The following is a 17,274-nucleotide window of genomic DNA, read 5'->3' as shown; positions in this document are numbered from 1 at the left end:
CTGTCTCTGGTTATAGATCCTGCAGCTCATTTGCATTCTTTCGCAATATTCTGACAGTGCTAAATGTCTAAGAAGAAAGATCTCATCTGGAGGCGGAAAATGCGCTTTGCACGTCATCAAGCTCAAACTTGTTATGGTTTCAGGCTAGTGTTAATAACAAAGATGACCAGAGAGAGAATGGAACAGAATGAAGCAAGAATCCGTTTTGCTTTTCAGTCTCGTGATCCCAGCCTTTTCTGGAGTCAATGTGAAATGTAATTGCTCTTTTGACCTCTATCTTCTCTCTCCCCAGGTCTGAGGAAGAGCTACACTGGTTGATTATTGCGGGAATGAAAGGCACTCTGACCTTGTCGACCGAACGCCTTGCGGCTTTCAATGTTGCCCATTATACCGAAGGCAGGCAACTCCTGGAGAGAGGCAGAATCGACAGGAGAGCTGCTCCCTGGGCAACCTGCCAGAAAAGGCTTCAGCAGCAGCAATTCAGACAGGGCCAAACAGCTCAGGCAGCTAAGGAAACAGCTTGGGGGGGCGGGGGGCGGGAAGGTGAGGGAAAGACAGAGTATATAAAAATATTGTTAGCACACAGTTTAAAGAGCTCTCAGGCATCCATGCTATAGGGCGCCTTTGTTAATACCGCCCTGCATCATCCACCCGAACTGAAAACCGACCTGGGAAGGAAGCGCAACCAATGTAAGTGCAGCTACTGATTTCCTAAAATAGGCTGTCGTTCACTCCAAAGCATTTCTGACAGTCCTGCTATGTCAATCGGAATGTACCAGCAAAAAGTGGGTCAGGGTATTTAGTTATGATAATTGTTCTAGATTATAAATTATTCACTACAAACCTGGTTGGGTTATTTTTAGAATGTATGGTTCACAGAAGGATTAGGGTGCAACTTGGGATCAAAACAACAGGCTGGCTCCTTCGAGCTCTCTAGTTAAAGCGTCCTTGTTTAAAATCAGCTGTGGGTCCTTTGCGTCTCTGCTACTTCTACTCCAATCAGTTCTATTCAACAAAATTTTATCGAGCATTTATTACGTGCTTCAGCGCTGTGGGGGAATAAATGACATGTGAAGTGTGCCTATGAATTAAGGAGACGGGTTGACCAGTCAGACACAGGAGTTCTGCCATTTGTTTTGTCATTTCATTTCAGGCATTGAAGGAGAGCACAGAGGGCCTGCTGTGGCATTGATGTTAGGGTTTTCTATTTAGATTCTGGCTTTAAGTCTTACAGTCAGCTTCAGGTTCATATTGTCAGGCCCACTTTAGGAAGAGAAGATTGACTGTAGTAATAAAGGCTTTGGAGTCTGGAATTAGCCAGATTTGGGTTCAAACTCAATTTTGTTGCTACTCAAGATCTGTGCAATTTTGAAAAAACTCTCCATATTTCTGGGCTTTGGTTGGCCTAGTTCCTACAGTGAAGGAGACTAGATGGAACTAAGACCCTTTCCAGCTCTATCGTTCTATGAAAAAGATTGTTCAGCAACCACACATCCCAGATTTTCTGGGACACCCCACCTCCAAAGTATTATGGCCTGTTGTACCTATAAAATTATTTATACCCATCACATGCTGAATCACCATCACCTGATGTATACATTGAACGAACCATCAGAGGTGGGAAAAGAATGATGAGAAAAGGCTGGGGAGAGTGGTGTTAAAAGATAGTTTTCATAGAAAGGTAAAATCGTGACCCTCATACAGATATAAAAATGTGTATATGTTAAAGATTTGATTCTCCTCATTAATCAAAGACGGAACCGACAGATGTTATAACTGGTTCAAGAGAATCTGAAAAGAAACATTTAAAGATTAGAAATATTGAAATGAGAATGCAAATAGAACAAAACTGGGTTTTTTTCCAGGGGGAGTGGAGAGAAATCAATTGAACCTCTACCAGACAGGGAAGCATTTGCATGTCTGTCAGTTACCTATAACATACAAGTTGTAAAATAGCTCAAGGGCAGTGAAGACTAGAATCAGATAACAGGAAGGGTGTGCTGTGTGCAGACAATGCATAGTTTCCCATGAAGCACAGTTTTTCCCTACAGTGGAAATAGCTTCATATGGACTATGGCATTTCATTGTGATTTCTGGTTCTTCAATGGCTATCTGGGGAAGGATCTCAGTGGGGACTTGGGTGTGGGCAAGAATCACCTGGGAAACTTCCGAATCAGAATCACACCTCCAAACCAAACTGCATCCAGGGTTCTAACAAATGTTGTAAACAATCAGACGGCCTTTTCAACTGCTTTTTGAGGTTGAAGTTATGATTGAAGGAGACCTAGAAAGTCGGCTGTGTGTATTTATAGGTGCAGTATTTCTTCCCGATCCTTTGAGGAGCCTTTTGTGACTTTCTTGATGTGGTTTAAGGGTCATGAAACTGTTAAGTGTTAGTTCACCGAGGGCTAAGGTCCAGTGTGCACACTGAAGGCAAGGCAAAGTCCAAAGGAGAAAAATGGGAATTAAAGAAATAAAAAGAGGGAAGAAGCATTGGGTTTGCTGCCAGAACACAGATGTCATGAAAACCACTGCTAAATCTAAGCCAAGATGGGAAAGGAATAGACTCCTATCAACATGGTCATCACTGGACACCTAGATTCGGGCAAGTCTACCACTGCTAGCCATCTGACCTAGAAACATGGTGGGATTAACAGAAGAACCATCAAACAATTTGAGAAGGAGTCTGCTGAGATGGGAAAGGGCTCCTTCAGGGCGGTCTGTGTCTTGGATAAACTGTAAGCTGAAGGTGAGCTTGGTGTCACCATTGATAGCTCCCTATGGAAATTCAAAACCAGCAAGTATTTTGTGACCATCACTGATGCCCCAAGACACAGAGACTTTATCAAAAACCTGATTTCAGGCACATCTGCTGACTGTGCTGTCCTGATTGTCGTTCCTGGTGTTGGTGAATTTGAAGCAGGGACCTTCAGGAACGGGCAGACCGTCAGCATGCCCCTCTGGCTTCCACACCGGGTGTGCAACAATGAATTGTTGGTGTTAACAAAATGCATCCCACTGAGCTGCTCTGTGGCCGGAAGTGATACAAGGAAATCATAAAGGAAGTCAGCACCTACATTAAGAAAATTGACTCAACCCTGACACAGTAGCATTTGTGCCAATTTCTGGTTGGAATGGTGACAGCACGCTGGAGCCAAGTGCTAACGTGCCTTGTTCCAGGGATGGAAAGTCACCTGTGAACATGGCAACGCCAGTGGAACTGTGCTGCTTGAGGCTTGGGATTGCACCCTGCCATCAACTCGTCCAACTGACAAGCCCTTGCCTCTGCCCCACCAGGACATCTACTAAATTGGTAGTATTGACACTGTCCCTGGCAGCCGAGTAGAGACTGGTGTTCTCACCCCTAGCATGGTGTTCATCTTTGCTCCAGGCAACTGAAGTCAAGTCTGTTGAAATGCACCATGAAGCTTTGAGTGAAGCCCTTCCTGGGGACAGTGTGAACTTCAGTGTCAAGAACGTGTCTGTCAAAGATGTTCATCATGGGCAGTATGGCTGGTGGAATAGCAAAAATGACCCACCAGTGGAAGCAGGTGGCTTCATGGCTTGGGTGATGATCCCGAACCGTATCCAGGCCAAATCAGGGCCGGCTACACACCTGCGCTGAATTGTCACCCAGCTCACATTGCTTGCAAGTTTGCCGAGCTGAGAAGATTGATTGTTGTTCTGGGCCCAAACTCATGCCATATGGTGATGCTTCTGAGTTGATGTGGTTCCTGACAAGCCCACCTGTGTTGCTAGCTTCTCTGCCTATCTGCCTCTGGGCCCTTTTGCTGTTTGTGAGATAAGACACAATCGGTTGCCACAGGTGTCATCAGAGCAGTGGACAAGAAGGTGGCTGGAGCTGGTTCAGTCACCAAGTCTGCCGGGAAGACTCAGAAGACTAAATAAATATTATCCCTAATACCTGCCAGCCTGCTCTTAATCGTGGTAGAACAGTCTCAGAATGGGTGGTCTGAACTGGCCATTTAAGTTTATTAGTAAAAGACTAGTGATAATAATGCATCGTAAAACCTTCAGGAGGAAAGGAGAATGTTTTGTGAACCATATTTTTTTGTGTGTAAGGTATTCGTTTTAAAAAACCAGTACTCTTTCATGGAAACAACTTGACCAAAAATCTGTCACAGAATTTTGAAAACCATTAAAAGAAAGTTTAATGAGAAAAAAAAAAGTGAAAAAAGAAAGTGGGGAGTGAAGACTAAGATGAAGAGAATGGAAACAGGGAAGAGAGGAGTGAGCTGGGGCAGAGGCAGCAGGGATGCCTTCCGATAGATCTACTTGCTAATAAAAACACCATTTCAAAGTCACGCGCACATGGAGTACAGGTAACAAGAAGTTTGATTTCCAAAGCACTGCTTCTTTATAGATTTCCCACCTCCACTGGAAATCTAACATGGTCACAGTTTTGAGGAATTTATCAGGAAATACGCTAATTCTATTATAATACATGAAATATACACTGTTCCTGCAATGTTACACATTGGGGTTTTTTTTCCCCTCTCTTCCGTGCTCCCCACCCTACACAAAAATTGAAAATAAAGAAAATCATTGATTGAATGCCTAAATTGAAGTTTTTTCTGTTTTAATTTATTTTTAAAAACCCAATACTGTATTGTAATATACTGGACTAAAGGAGATATAGTTATTTCTAGTTCTGAAAGGAGAATTTGTGAAAATGCCATTTCAGGACTTTAGCTCAGCAACTAAAATGAAATGTGAAAGAGAAAGAAGACATGAAATGTGGACAACTTCATGGTGGTTCTAGGAAGGCTAAGAATCACTAGGGATTGAGAGTTTAGATGGAGGAAAGATGGCTTAGGGTCAGGGCACACTAGACTTTCTATTTAGTAAAGCTTTATAACCTCCCAAGGTATTATCCTGGAGTCATTCTTAAAATTCGATGAAACTGGGTAACACACAGAGGTCAGCTCAAAATGGGGGGCAGTATTATCTTGACTAAATCCTTTGGGAACTGTGGATACCAGGTAGGAAGGAAGGCCCGTGGGTTTTTGACATGACATCGTGCAGCTGGGCCAGCAGACTCCCAGCTGGCAGGGAGATCAGTGTGTTTGGACGAGGCAGAAAAGGTTAAACCAACCAGCACCGTGAAACAAATGAAAGAATGCTACTCGAGCCTCTCTGAAGTCAAAGTTTCATATAAAGTGTTTGGTCCTACAGACTAGTTTCTTTCTTTTCATCGTTTTAACCTAAGGGATGAAGAAAAACAAATCAATGTCAGATTAAAAAAAAAGAAAACTGCTGGTAGCTCCATACAATATATTAAAAATGAAAATACTCGTTTGCTTGTGGGGAGAAGAGAAAGCCAATAAAATTTAGAGAAGCTTCCTTCTAGTAGTACACATTGTTTAAAAGGAACTTTAGAGCTATTATTCCTCTTGTGATCTTCCCCCAAAGCTACAGAGGTGAGCAAAATCTACCCATATTGCGCTGCTAGCTGTCATGTTTTAAATAGCATCATACACACACCTTCCAAGTTCTGAAAAGCCCATTCAGTGTTTTATATAAAAGCAAGTTACCGGAAATGGGCAGAGAACACACTCCTAAATATAGCAACATAATTACTGTCATGTAAATTATCTCTTCTCTGTAGCGTTAGAACAATGAGATAAAAGGTTTATCTTGACAAAGTTTGAATAAGTAGAGGTGGAATTGATTCAGAATCTCCATAACTGCTCCATCCACGGGCAGTGGGAGGGGGAAAAGAGAGCTCCTTTAATTTCACTATCAGCACGTCCTTCCTGTTCATTTGCATTTGGGGAGTTTTTCCACAGTGCATTCATTTGCTAGTGAGATAATGTGTCCCTGCATGATCAGTTAAGAGAGGGATAGAATTACTAATGATGAAAAGAGGCAGCACAAGGGCAAGAAAGCAAAGCAGCCCTTCCTTTTCTTGCCTAATCTGGATGGATCTGAATTTCAACCATCTCATTTTTTTTTTTTTCCTAGTGGTGATGGTGGGGCTGTTTTCCAAAGCTGGGTTAAGACATTGCAAATTGAGTTCTACACATTCTTTTCTTTTTTTTTTTTTAAGTGCCATTCAAAGAAGGAATGTGATGTCATTGTGCTGAGTGGCTGTTCTATTCTGGCTGTTTGTATGTACTTGTCAGTTAATAAATTGAGGGCAATTTAAATCAACTGTCACTCAATAAGCATCAGCTGTTTTCCAGGTACTATGGAAATAATCAACAACAGGAAGGTCTTGTCCTTTAAAAAAGAATTCTAAACAGAAAGAAAACTTTGATTCACAGAAATGTTTAAATTGATGATGAGAGTAATGCGGTGTTACTAGTAGCAGAGCCATCGGAAGATCAAAGATAGAAATATAGGTTAAATGGAAGGAGTGGAGGTGATGTCTTATCCTGTGCTGTCTTTAGGTAAGCGTAGGGTTTACCCAGAGTGCGCAGTGGACAACAGTTCAATACTCCCTAGGACAAGTCAACGTTAGGAAGCCAGCAATGGGCGTTGGAGCTGGGAAGCAGAACAGCGAGTTTGGAGTTCAGGAGTCTCTGGCCTGCAAACTAGACAATACCCTGGCCCTTGATTTTCTTTATTGCAAGCTTCCAAATGTCTCCAGAATAGGAAAACTGTGTCCTTTTAGGAAACGTGTGAGAAAGCAACAACATGATGATCAGCATTTCAGTGATATAGACAATGTAGAGACCAAGTTCAAACACCCTTACATAATGAAAAGGGTGTAGTGATACACAATGAGAAGAGATGACTTTGCTTTCACATACCTAGGAAGCTTTTTAAAGGTAGCTTGGAAGCATGAAGCACTCAGTTGGCTGACCTGACTGGGTGAGGCTTAGCTTCCTTTCATCTATTGCCCGCTGCCCTTTGGGTCGAGTACTTACTTCCCTGGGATAAAGGAAGGCTCCAGAGTGAGTAAAAACGTGCCAAATTTGAAGTTACACTGCTCTAGGTTACCCAGAAACACCGCAACTCTGAGTTGGCTACTAATCCACTCTTGTTTCCCTATGCCAGCCCATGGTGGTTAAGCTTGTTTGGCATTGAAATCCGCCAGACTGAAGAATGACACCCTGGGCCTTGTCACCCACAGAAAGCAAAAGGAACTATGAAATAATCAGTCTCATAAAGAAAATAGTGTTCCTTTAGTGGAACATTGCTGTCCACTAAACAGTTATTACAAAGGAAATGTAGCTCCTATAATGGGGGACTTTTTTCCAAGGCTGTTTGTCCAAAGGTGAGGGTGTCATAGCAATAATCCTGAAAATGAGAGTGGAATTATGAAGGAATCCTTTGCAACTCTGCACCCCCATATTCTAAATGTATTCATTGCCCAAAACTATCAGAACGTATCCTAAATTAAGACTAACGCGCAAACCAAAGCAGCATTGTACCACCATTTTTCAACCACAAACCCCCATCCCACTGATGGGCTGAACTAGGGCAATGACAGAGGAGATAGAGAAGGGAATGGAGGAAAACTGGCAAAGATGGATTGAATATGGGCAGGAGGGGCAGTGATGGACAATTGTGTATCAGAGCTAATCCCTAAATTTCTGTATGGAATGATGGTGTTTTTATTGAAATAGAGACTCTGCAGGAAGATGAGGATTGGAGGAGAAAGACCATCATGGGGAGGAATTAGAAAAGAGAACCTCCTGAAAACAGAGAAATAGGGACAACAGAGAGAACCAGGACTCAAGAGGAGATAGTAGGAACCAACTCAGTGTATAGGTTGAAGGATTAACTTTAGAAAGAGGAAAGAGGGACACTCTTCCTCTAAACAAGGAAACATCTTGCTCTAAGCTAGGAATCTCCTTCCTTTAAACTAGGGAACTAACATTTATTGATGGCTTTGCGTGTACCTAACATAAGACTTCGGCACTTCTCATATGTTAGGATGCTGTTAAAAGAGAGCAGGCTATTGTATGACAGCCTTTATTCTCCCTGTGTCTACAGGACAAGGACACTGGCTATGATTTTAAAAGATAGAGGTCAGATTAAAAAGGTGGGTACATTTGAGGGTATGCATTAGGGAAGGTGAAAGGAAAATGACTAGGGATAAAAAAGGAATGCCAAGTAGTATTGAGAGCTGGATATGCATAGGTCAAGGTCTTAATTGTTTTTAGACAAACTTAAGTGCCATGTGGATATAATCCAGGGTCACAAATTGCTTTCTTCATTCTTAAAATGGTCATATTCTTTAAAAGCTAGGCTGAAAAGAACAGAGAAAATCAAAGTCCCTAGCATATGTCTGAGCCGGTGCTTGCAAGTTTGGAGGGTTCTTAAATCCATGCCCTTCCCAGGTCAATAGGTTAAACACAAGCCTATGTTACATGGGTTCAGATTCCCTGCAGTGTTCCCAAGGGTTTAATCCTACAGATTAGCAACACTGGGAGACGGGAGTCTTGCCTAACTCTGTGAGCTCTCTTCACAGGTGTTTTGTGAATCTCTGTGAGGTGTGGTGCAAATGAATAAAAGGAATCTAGTCAAATTTCCTGGAAATGTTCCATATTCTAGCAAAAATAGTTACAGTAAATTCTCTTATAACCCAGTTGAGGGGACTTCCCTGGTGGTCCAGTGGTTAAGTGGTCCATGCTTCCACTGCAGGGGACACAGGTTTGATCCCTGGTTAGGAAACTAAGATCCCTCATGCCGCGCAGCATGGCCAAAAACCAACCAACCAAAACAACAAGGACAACATAAAAAGAAACACCCAGTTGAACAAGTATGCTCATTCAATTTAACAAACATCTGCTAGGCACCTCTAGGTGTGAAGCACAGTGCTAGCCACTGGGAGGGGGGCAGATACTGTGATGATGATGATGATGATGATGATGATGATGATGATGATGATGGTGGTGGTGGTGGTGGTGGTGGTGGTGGTGGTGGTAAGGTTACTTTATGGGGGAGGGGCTTACTATGCACCAAATACTGTTCTAAGCTCCCTATGTACGTCCATCTGAGTAAATGCTTATAACAGTCTTAGGAGGGTGGGGTCTAATCCCTGCAGTACAGAATTGGAAACTAAGGCTTGTTGGTCACTCTCTGCCTCCCTGAGGCTCAAGGTAGTTAAAGTCAAGCCTTGAGCGAAGACCACCTGTCTTTCCCTTGCTTCTTCCACTCTCACTTTAAAATTATTAGCGGGGAAGTTGAACTCAGAGGTTACCAGGGAAATAAAGTGGACTTTTACATCAAGTCTAGATGTTGAGAAAATCGACCAATTCTTTATTGTCGTATCATGTTAAGTCACATCATATCAGATGTTCTTGATTGTCATAAAGATATATTTAGAAGTGTGACAAACAGCCTTGGAAAAAATTGCCTTTTGATGGTTGATTGTATTGGTTAATGGATAACTGAAGCCAGCTAGAGGCAGCCATATATAGACAAGACAATCAATCTTTTTTTTTTTAAACCTTAAAAGGTGACAGAAGTGTGAGTGCTTCTAATGAGAACATGGAAGTGATTGTGTAAAAAAAAGCATGTTTGAAAGCATTCTAATACAATAATTCATATTTTATTTGAGTCTCTTCTAATTAAAAAAAAGAAGAAATTATGTCTTTTGGGAAATATCCAGAAACATTGTATATTTATGTCCTAAGATAGTTTTAGGAGCTTCTCTATGATCAAGATTTTTAAGAATCATTTTCATAATGGAACCATACTTTCATTAAAACATCCATGGATCGTTCCATGTAATTTCTTTTAACCCCACCAAAAACACGTCACCTACCATTTGCAGCCTCAAGAGTATATACAAATTTGTTAAACCATCTTTAGAGAAAAGCTTGTAGATTTTTCAAGTGTTTATGCTTAGTTTATTAACATTATTTAAATTGTGACATAACCAGTGTTGCTTTGCTGCCACTACCTTGGAAATGTTTAAACATTATTATAACTTAGCTCTACATTCCAGTTTTATCTCTAAAATTAATGCTTTTAGGGTCAATTTATGCCTGTCAACAAGTAGTGATCAGAGATGTGAGCTGGCTCATAATCCAGAGGTACTAGGTTACAATGTGTTACCATGGAAACTGTGTTTTATTGCATCTTCTCTTCTTGATTTAAGGCATTTGACAATCACAGTAACTGTTTGCCAGTCTTCCCACATCATAAAAAGTTCAAAAACACAAACAACCAATAGGGAAAAAAAAAAAAAAAGGAAGGAAGTGGGGGTGGGGATCCTCTACTGTTCTTGGACCTCACCAGAAACATGAAAAAGAAATGACAGCCTTATATTTAACGTGGACCTTTTGTGAATAGTTTATCTCTCAGAAAGTGCAGGAGTGTTGGAAAATTCAATCAGTGGTTAGTCATCGAATGGACCTGTCTGCCTGTGGTTCATTTTGTTTATTGCATCATATATCTTTTATGATCACTGGGACTTTAGCCTGAAACAGCATTTTCTTTAACAAGAGCCATGTTTCCGTTAACGTTGTTTATTGCATCTGAAACATTACTCCTTGAAATCATGGTACATTTTCTATCGAGCAAAGGTCTGCAACAGACTCTTGCATGAATGTGTTTATTCAGAATCTAGAGTTTAAAAAAAAAAAAAGGTCCAGTTCATGTAACATTAATCACTTTGCCAGTGTTAGCTGAGGTCATTGCCACATTCCTAGCAGTATTAAGGCAAGTCAAGATTAATTACGTACATTAAACCTTAGAAGGGAAGCACGTGAAAGGGATCTCAAATCAGACATTTCTTAAAAGACAGAGAAATGACTGTGGCGAAATGGGCTAACTCTGCGGCAGTTTGACTTTACAGTATGCTTGCTTTTACTACATGGGGTCAGTACCGTCTCTGTGAATCTGTAGGCATCCTGCTTCCTATCTCTGGAAGTTTATAGGTCAAATTTAAGGTTTTTCTGAGCATTCAAAATGAAGATTCATTCACTAAACAATTTTTTAGTACATGCTAACCACCAGGTACCGGCTAGGAACTGTCCAGGCAAAGATGAAACAGACATGGTCCTCCCTTTCCTGCTTCCTCCAAGAACTGCATGATCTACCCAGGGAGATGGGTACCAGATGTGCACAATCTGAGCAGAGTTTTGTGGGAGTACAGAGGAAGGAATGATTCATTGTGATGGAAAGTCAGAGAAGACTTTACTGACATTAACTTTACAGGGGTAGAAAGGTGAGCAAAGCAGTCCAGGCGGAGACCCAGTGAGTGTTCCCAAACTAATTAGTGATTTGATGGGACTGGAGCTGAAGGCTTTTGTGCAAGAGCTGAAGGCAGCGGCAGACAATGAGATTGTACAGTAAATTAGAGCCAGACTGCAAAATCTCTGAACATGTACTTTATCCTAAAAGCAATGAGAAGCCTTTGAAGAATTTTAAGTAGGAATTTTTTTTTTTAATAAATTTATTTATTTTTGGCTGCATTGGGTCTTCGTTTCTGCATGTGGACTTTTCTCTAGTTGTGGCGAGCCTGGGAGCCTGGGCTACTCTTCGTTGCCGTGGCTTCTCTTGTTGCGGAACACAGGCTCTAGGCGCACGGGCTTCAGTAGTTGTGGCACGTGGGCTCAGTAGCTGTGGCTCTCAGGCTCTAGAGCACAGGCTCAGTAGTTGTGGCCCACGGGCTTAGTTGCTCCGCGGCATGTGGGATCCTCCCGGACCAGGGCCCGAACCCGCGTCTCCTGCATTGGCAGGCAGACTCTTCACCACTGCGCCACCAGGGAAGCCCCCTAAGTAGGAAAATTTAAAGAACCAGATTAAGTTAGAAACTGAATACAACTTGGGGTGAGGGCAAGTTGGATGGCAGTTTCACTGGTAAGAAACTAGGATCATTGTCTTCAAAAAGGAGGAGAATTCAGTCATCCATGAAAGTGATAACAGCTTACGTTTGGCCGTAGAATGGAGAGAGACATGTATTATGGAACCAGATGTGATAGGAATATTCACCTGAGTTCCTGAAGGGAGCCAAGGATAGATGATGGAGAAAAAAGAATCCAAGATGGTGCCAGGGGATCTAGCTGGGTTGAATATGCAGATGGTAATGCCACCAACCAAAGCATCTGAGGTCGTCGGAACATTCAAATGGTGATTTCTGTTAGGATGTTGGACATACTACACAGCACTAATGAATGATGTTGGGACTGGATACACTGATTTGGGACCATTAGCTTATACCAGGTTAAGTCGTCAGGGAAGACGAGAATGTTTAAGGGGAGAAGGTAGAAAAAGAAGGAAAGACAGTCTAGGGAAGAGTTTCTGGGGGAGAAAGTATTTCTCAGTTGTGTGATAGTTTTCACGTTGAGAAAAAAAAAATTAGAGGCTTGAGGAATTTTTATGTTTTTCTCTAAATAAATAGTAAACTTGGTACACAGAATAATAATGTCTAAGAGAGAAAATTTAAGAACAAATATTTGATTAAAAATATTTTACCACTGGTTGCATATATATATAATGCAATCTGTATTTAAGACGCTAGTGGGCTCATATTTGAAAAGCAATGTTTCATATGAGAGGCTTACATTATTTTGAACCATCGCAGCTTTAAATGTTCATAATATGCATATTTAAATATGTTCTTACATTGTATGTGACAGATTTACATACTTCCCATGTCACCATCATACACTTCCATTAAAAATTTATTTATATTTAAAAATACATTTTATATTCCCATAAAAAGGGGAAATTAAATCGTAAAAATCCACACCAAGTTAGTGTTTATAGTCTAACTACTACTCTCACAAAAAAGCGTTAGAGTCGGTGTCTGTCTTGCCCGTGTTGAGTAAGGAGAGAAGGCCCAGGTAAGAGCTTTTTGCTCATGGAGTTTTGTATTTCAAGGACTAAATTTTCCTAACAACATAGATACAGCAAATATGAAATACAAAACTGTTGCCTTCTAATAGAGGAAAGGGTTGAAATCGTATTCATGTATGCTTGGCCTCACCTTTATTAATATTGAAAATTTAAGAATTCGTTATCATCCAGTGTCAAGAAATCATTGGAAAAATCAATACTGCATGTAGAATTCAGGAACACCATTTGGGGGAGGTTTATGCCTCCTAACTAGTTTTCTGTTCATTCATATAATCATTCATTCATTTAGTAAGAACTTACTGAGCAGCCATTATGTTCCAGACTCTACTAGTAGATGTAGGATGCTAATATGGTCCTTGCATTCAAGAAATTAATACTCTTGGCAAAAAGATGAGATAGATTCTCAGATTGCTGTTGTGATTGGCTATGCCGGCTGGGCTCTGTACAACTCCAGAGGGAGCCATCCTTTATAGGCTATAGTGTAGCCCTGGAGTGATCCCAGCCCCAGCTTAAGCCAGTGGGCACCTGCATCTCCCTGGTCACAGTGATTAGCTCAGAGATAGGCATGTGACCCAGTCAGAGCCAGTGAGATGTGAAGAGGTGTTTGCTGGAACTTCTAGTAAAAAGAAGTTCCCTTTCTCTTCCTGAGAGCTCCCCAAAGGAGACTGTTTTCTGCTGGATGATGTAGTGTGAGCTATAAGGAATTGCTTCAGGTGTTTTGCCAGTGGGAGCTATGAGCCTGGAGTTACTGAGTTCCATCCTGTGGAGTCTGAGGAAGGCAGAGAGATGGTGGGCAGGATAGGGGGAGGGAGTACCCGGGTCCTTAGTGACGTCATGGGAGCAGTGGATCCAGCCTCTTAAAAGGCCAGGACTAAGTCAGTTGCATAAGCCCATACGTTCTCTTGTTTTTTGTTGTTTGTTGTTGTTTTTGTTTTTTGCATAAACCAGATTGAGTGGGTTTTCTTGTCACAATTACAAGAATCTTGACGTAGTCACCAGTACTGTTACCTCTTGTATAATATGTAACTTTTATGCCTTTTCAGACAATCTAGTGGCCATGTTCTTCCACATGTGTATTCCAGCTTAGGGTAACGTGGATCCCAGTGCAGTCAGTGAGAGGATGGATAAAGCTCGTTCAGAGTTGACCTCTAAACTCAGAGGTGGAGCCAACTGCTTTCGAATCCATCAATTCTCATTCAACCTGTTATGGAGATGATGACAAAGAGAATGAATATTAAAAAAAACAAGAAGTATTGAACATTCAAAGCTAACCTTCCAAGCTGACTTGACACTATCTTCCTAGATTTGAAGGCTTTTTGTTTTTTATATCCTCAGTGACACATAGGAAAGTGCTTAGCGTTTATGCAAAACTTAGCAACATTTGCTTAAGTTTTTTTATGTGTTTTTATTGTGGTAAAATATACATCATTTACCATTTTAATAACCATTTTTAACTGTATCATTTAGTGACATTAAGTACATTCACAGTGTTGTGCAACCATCACCACTATCTATTTTCAGAAATTTTCCATCAACCCCCAAAGAAACTCTGTACCCATTAAACAATAACTCTCCCTCCTCCCTGCAGCCCCTGTAACCTCTATTCTACTTTGTTTCTATGAGTTTGACATTTTAGGTACTTCGTGTAAGTAGAATCATGCAATATTTGTACTTTTGTGTCTTATTTCACCTAACATAATATTTTCAAGGTTCATCCATGTTGTAGCATAAAGATTTGCTTTCAAATATGTTCCTCTCCCTTTCCCCCAAGAGTGTTTAATTTCTGCTATTCAAAAAATAATATGTAAATATTGGGTTAATCTTTTAAAAAATTAGACCATACTCAGGAACTGACACATATTTTGGACCCAGAAGGAACCAGGCAGTGTACTAAGCATATAACAGACATTACATTATCCAGTGCTCACAGTCATAACAGTTGTGTTACTTCCAAAGACCCACAGTCGCAACATCACATGATATTGTAGCCAGGATATGATCTCAGTTCACTCTGACCCAGAGACCATGCTTTTCCCATTTCTCCAATGTTCCATGGAATTCAAATCAGAGAATGGTCTAACTATAAGCCTATTTCTAGTTTTTTAATATCTTTAACATTTCCAGGGTAATAGATTTATCTTTCTAGTTAGGTTTTATTTGTGCTGATAGAAAAACTAGTTCACACTAGTGGGGTTTACTGAAATCTTTGTCATGAGGTTACCCTCCAGAAACCTACTGAGGGGTACGTAGTCTCATCCAAGGACTCAAGTCTTCTGTGTCCAACCCAGGGTTCACTACACACCCAGCACACACATACTCAGCTTGCTGTTTGTCTGAACGCCTCCTGTTCTTTGCACATGCTAACCCCTCAGTACACTGGCACTGAACACGTGGTATCCTTGGCTTCTCAGAGAGGATCTAGGCTCCATCAGACATTAGTGCTGATGACTCCATGACCATTCTTCAACAAGCTATAGGTCCAGATGAAATTTTAAAGCCAAGATGGAGTTCGCCTCTGCATCTTCTGCCTTATACGGTCCCTTGAATTTCCCTCTTATTATTTTAATCCCTATCAAAAATAAACAAATGCACGATTACCTGTGATTCTTTAGGATACACTTACCATGATTACAGAGCTCACCATTCTTCTTGCCCCCCTGTGCTACCATTCCAGCTACCCCAGAGGAACCCTGCCCAGCCGCCCGAGAGCCAAAGGACCAGGGCCACTCTTCAGCTCAGATCTATATGATTGTCTGGAGATGTCTTTAAAAGGATGGAAAAAGGCTTCTGAAAAAAGGTATTTCATTTTCTAGAGGCTGAAAAAAGTGGGTCAGAGGTTTTTTCCAAATCTAGGGCAAACCTATTTTTTGGCTAAGGACTTTATAAGACATTGCTCTATTTAGCAAGCAAACTGCATTGCCACGTATCTGGCTCCTCTGAGAGAACTGTCTCCCTAAGTTTGGATCATCACTAAGTGTGTGATCGTGCATTCTTCACTCACGTATAGTTTAACCTTGACAGTGGCTCTCCTGGGACACATTGGGGGAATTAGCGTACACACTGGCAAGCAAATAGATAGCGCAGTTAATAGTTGGAATCCCAGCTCCAACACTACTTCCTGTGAGGTTATGAGCAATTCTCTGGACCTCTCTCTAGCTATCATTTATTTATTGCTGTGTAACAAAGCAGTCCAAAACTTGGTAGGCTAGAAACAATAACTTTTTTTTGGTTATCATTGTGTGGGTCAGCAATTTGGACTTGGTTCCACTGGGCAGTTCTTCTGGTCTCTATGGGGTCACCCATTTAGCTAAGTGAGACAGTGGCTCAAATGGGGCTGCCTGGTCTAAGATGGTCTCATTTACATGTTCGTCTGGGGCACCGCCGTTCTCCGCCCCATCACCGTTCCAGCAGGCTAGCTTAGGCTTGTTCACACAGTGGTCTCAGGGTTGTAACCACAACCTAAAGAAAGCAAATCCACGTGCAACACTTTCAAACCTCTGCTCACGTTTGTCATGTCCCATTGGCCAAAGAAAGTCTCATGGCCAAGCCCAGATTCAAAGAGTGGAGAAATAAACTCTACCTCATTTTGGGAGGAAAGGCAAAGTCACTTTGCAGAAAAGTATGAGTATGGGAATGGGAGGAATTATGGTAGCCACCTTGCAAACAAACTCCCTGTTTTCTCTATGAAATGGAAACAATAATATATGGAATGTAACACTATTGCGAAAACTAAACTTATTCCCTCCTCTTTGTCAGTTAGGTCACTAGGGCATAGAAATGGAAAAAGTGTGGGATAAGGTAAATTCAACCCTCATTATGGAGGGTTGATTGAGCTATTGGTTGATATTTATCTCAGCCAGCAATGGAGACTTACTGATACATCGTGCACAAGTTGAATGACATGATCTGAACTTGTTTAGGGAATGACCACTGTTTAAAATTATCTGCTTCATTTGTTTGTTTTCTTGTTTATCATCTATCTTCATCTATCCATGAGATTCTAAGTACCATGAGACAGAATAAGGATTCTGTCCAGTTTTCTATTCTGTCCCCAGCATGAAGAGCTTTGTCTGGCTCAAGAAATGCTTGCTGTTTAATTAAATGTAGTCCAAGTCACTTCGAAATTCCTCCTATGACATGACTTACAACCTTTTTTCACTGCACTCACCCATATCAAGATGCAGGATGTCCTCTAGTCCTCAATGTCCTCTGGTACTGTAAACAATCTCCCTTGTGTGTTCAGTGACAATTAGAGAAGGGAAGAAGTATCTCTTGATCTGGTTACTTCACTTTTGTTAAGATTGAATTTCTTGGCTCACGTGGAACTTTTAGGTAACTAAAATTCCTAGGGTGTTCTCTTACAAACTATTAGTCCAAATCCTAGCGTTCTCTCATCCCAAAATGGTCACTAAAAATAATTAAAATATCATGAATACACAAGTGTTGCCCCTGTTCAGTTTTGTCTTCAGTTTCTGGCTCATCATTCTAATT

The 17,274-nt window shown here is 41.2% G+C and overlaps 1 protein-coding gene and 1 pseudogene across 2 annotated transcripts in view; both read left to right on the top strand.

Annotated features, from left to right (window-relative positions):
* Nucleotides 1–17,274, top strand: part of ZNF608 (zinc finger protein 608) — a 1,156,357-nt gene that overhangs the window by 1,005,957 nt on the left and 133,126 nt on the right. The window contains exons 8-9 of the mRNA XM_079918637.1: nt 293–690; nt 15,458–15,580. The gene's annotated coding sequence lies outside the window, so the exon portion shown is untranslated. The remainder of the gene's footprint in view (nt 1–292; nt 691–15,457; nt 15,581–17,274) is intronic.
* Nucleotides 2,551–3,909, top strand: LOC307184498 (elongation factor 1-alpha 1-like; annotated as a pseudogene). The gene has a single exon. The product of its transcript is annotated as an elongation factor 1-alpha 1-like (transcript).

Source organism: Stenella coeruleoalba (genome assembly GCF_951394435.1).
Source record: "Stenella coeruleoalba genome assembly, chromosome: 3".
NCBI classification, from domain to species: domain Eukaryota; kingdom Metazoa; phylum Chordata; class Mammalia; order Artiodactyla; family Delphinidae; genus Stenella; species Stenella coeruleoalba.
The sequence above is the reverse complement of the archived record's forward strand: the minus strand, read 5'-3'. Positions and strand labels throughout refer to the sequence as shown.